Raw genomic sequence first — 3,315 nt, 5'->3', positions numbered from 1 at the left:
TTAGTAATGCCTCTGGAGTTATTGATTATGGAGGAAGTGTCTTACACTCTTCTATCTATCTTTTTTGCAAAACAACACATTTTAAAAGGCATCTTAAAAGGCATTATGGTTTAAAGGCTGCCACCTCCCAGGCAGGGAGCAGAAGGGGAGAAGGCATCTGCCCATAGAGGAGGTCTGGGCGGAGGGGCTCTCCCTACCACCTGCTGGCCCCCTGGAAGGGGACTCTGAAGTCCACACCAATTCCCCGAGGCCAACCTGCCTCCAAGATCCCAAGTCAAGCACAGACACAGAAGGCTTGGGCAAGAAGGTGGGGTGCCTGCGCAGAGGGCCGGGGTCTGGCTGCCCCAGTGTCGGGTCTCTGGGCAGGGGCTGCCAGGGTCTCGGGGAGGCCGCACTTGCAAGTGTGCCACGGGAGGGCAGGAGGTCATGATTTAAAGAGGCCTGGATGTGTAGATTCATTTAAGGATGGTCAGGGCCTGGGGCGCCTGGGTGGCTCAGTTAAGTGACTGCCTTCAGCCCAGGTCCTGATCCTGGAGTTGCAGGATCGAGTCCCGAGTCCTACATGGGGCTCCCTGCTCAGCGTGGAGTCTGCTTCTCCCTCTGACCTTCCCCCCCCCCATGCCCTCTCTCTCTCTCTCTCTTTCTCTCTCCCTCTCTCTCTCTCAGATGGGTGATCAGGGCCATGCCACGCTGATGGCTTGCCCGGAATGGCAGTTGTCAGAGACCCCCAGGGCCTCTAGTTTGGTCAGCTTCTCAGGTCCCCTCCCCCACGATGCTCACGAGGAAGGCAAGGTGAGGAGCTGAAGCCATCTGCACCCAAGTCCCCGGTGGCTTTTCCGGAGTAGGGCGGGGGAAAGTGAGCTTTCACATCCCAGCGCCTCCTATAGGCTCTCGGAGCTGAGAGCCTGCCCCCAGGCCGCTGGCTCCAAGGCCCTCCTTTCGTGGCTAGGAAACAGAGGCCCAGAGTGGGAGTGACTTGCTCAAGGCCTCCCACAGGAAGGTGGTGGGAGATAGGAGCCCACTGCCATCGTCCATGCTGGGCAGGCTCCCCTCACCCATCCCTCCTTTCTCCAGCCCCTGTCCAGCGTGTCCTGTGCACTCTCAGACCTACACTTCCCCTGCCCCAAGGAGCTGGAGACTGCATTTAGCAAGGTAGGGTTCTGGGGAAACCCCACGTGCCGTTTCGGCTCCAAGGAAAGGGGTCCCACTGCATCGTGAGGCCAGAGGGGAAGGCCTATGGAGGGAGTCACTGGGGGACCATGGGGGCCCAGTGGGCCTGGCACCCTGCCTTTACCTCTCCAGCAGTCTCTTCCTCCTCCTCCTCCTGCCTCGCTGCTCTTTCCTGCCTCTGTCCTTCTCCCTGGCTATTTATTCTCTTCATCCAGTCTTGCCCAGAATCTCAAAAGAAACCCCAAAAGTCACCTAAATCCTGGCTTCTCAATGTGCGGTCTGCAGACCAGCAGTAGGGCACCACCTGGTGCTTATTAGAAACGCGGAGTCCCACGCTCCCCAGACCTCCCGCACCAGAGGCCACCTGAGGTGATGGGCATGCGCAGAAAAGTTGGGAAGCACCCATCGCAACTGCAAGGTGCTCCAAGCCGGGGCCCCTGTCATCAGAGGCGTGATGAATACCTCCCCCAGGAGCTCACTATCAGCGGCCAGGCCACCACCCTATCTTTGGACAAGTAAGGCCTGTGTGTGTGTGTGTGTGTGTGTGTGTGTGTGTGTGTGTGTGATGGGCAAGGCGGTCTGCCAAGGGTCCTGAGCGTCCCTGCTGAGTACGTAGACTGTTAAGGCCTCACCATCCTCCGCCGCGGAGCCATCTCGGTAGCTAGTCACGGAGGTAAGTAAGTAGGTCAAAGCGACCACAGTGTGGCGCTCAGGCCGAGAAGGGGAACTGGCTTGTTCATTGCTGGCTACCCGAGGGGCCGGGACCTTAGCCCTGAATTCTTCCAGTGCTGTGTAAGCCACTGTCCACACAGGCACCGTCTGGGTCCACCGTGTCACCCCATGGGATTGGGGGTGCAGTAGTCAGTGCCCCCATGTAATGATCTCACTGTTCACTGCGCTGGAGTCAATTGTCCTGCTGACCTGTAGAGTCTTGGCCATAAGATTGGGATTCTCCCCTAACTCTCTGTGTGCACGCATAGGCGTGTGTGTTTGTGTCTCTGTGTGTCCTCAGTGGCCGTTCACGAAGGTCTCCATGGAAAGGCTCATACGAAGACGTTGATTTGAAGGCACTCCCAGGGAACCTGGCCTCGCCTGAGCACCCACTTTGTGCCAGCCCTTGCACCCAGGTGTTCCACGTTTTCATTATATTGTCTCATCCTCCCCACAGCCCTGCAGGGTGCATTACAGCCCCTTTTTACAGTTGCTGAAATCGGACTCTACCTGTAGCTCAGTCTCAAAATGGTAACAAACATAAATTACCTGGACACGGGCAGTAAAGAAGCGAAGAATGAGATGATTTCGGGGACTCATGTGATTGCATTCATGTGAATGCAAGGACGTGTGATCCCCGACGATCACAACTACTGTTTGTCAAGCCGGCCCTAACAAACAGGTGTCCCGGGGCGCCCCCAGCTGAGCTGGCAAGCTCCGTACTGAGCAGGCACTGCAGAACCATGACAGTCCATCAGACGGCTGAAGCTGGCAAGGGTGCAAGACCTTTATCCCAGCCCTCCAGGAAGGAGGCAGGAGGGGCACGATATGGCTGACGTGAGGCTCTGTGCCAGGTGCTCGATGCGCACTGTGGAGGATATCCATTCATTCACTCTTGACTTCCTTGCCTGCCAGGCACTGTCCTAGGTGCTAGCAACCCCAGGGTGAACTAGGTCCTCGCCCTCTTAAGGCTTGCAGCCTGGGTAGGATGTCTGTAGGTTTTCCTGCTAGCATCCATTCCCCCTGCTGGCACCAAGGAGCCTGGTGTCCTCGGAGAGTCCCCTCAGAGCTCCATTCTGGGATAGGAGCAACCAATCAGCACTCAAATCTGCAAGTCATAGTGAACGGTGCGGGAAGGGTAAAGGGCCCCACCAATCATGAGCGGCAATTTGGGGGCTTTGGAGCAATCTGCGGGGAAGAGGGAGTGCTGAAAGGATGGGATGTTACAATGGATCTGCCGGCAGCCGGCCACCGTGGTACCACGGACACTAGCCTGCCTATGAATGGAGGCAGTACAAAGGAAAGCAGAGTAAGATGAACAGACCAAGTCCCAAGGACACGGTGTGAGCCCTGGATCCAACTGTTCCTGAAGCTGTACATGATCCTGGACTTTGCAAAAATTCCATTTTTGCCTAGTCCTGATTGACTTGAATT

General features: G+C 56.8%; 1 long non-coding RNA gene across 3 annotated transcripts; it reads left to right on the top strand.

Moving 5' to 3' along the window:
- The first annotated feature begins 903 nt into the window (after positions 1-903).
- LOC103672337 lies at positions 904-2,460 on the top strand. 3 transcript variants are annotated; one of them, XR_005837045.1, is made up of 3 exons: positions 904-1,152; positions 1,386-1,685; positions 2,151-2,460. It is a non-coding gene; the product is annotated as an uncharacterized LOC103672337 (long non-coding RNA). The 3 variants fall into 3 exon arrangements; XR_571151.2 differs by having other exon boundaries at positions 912-1,152; positions 1,456-1,685; XR_571152.2 differs by having other exon boundaries at positions 930-1,152; positions 1,514-1,685.
- Positions 2,461-3,315: the final 855 nt, after the last annotated feature.

This window comes from Ursus maritimus, unplaced genomic scaffold, assembly GCF_017311325.1.
Source record: "Ursus maritimus isolate PB19 unplaced genomic scaffold, ASM1731132v1 scaffold_23, whole genome shotgun sequence".
Classification (NCBI taxonomy): Eukaryota; Metazoa; Chordata; class Mammalia; order Carnivora; family Ursidae; genus Ursus; species Ursus maritimus.
This window is presented reverse-complemented; position numbering and strand designations above follow the sequence as displayed.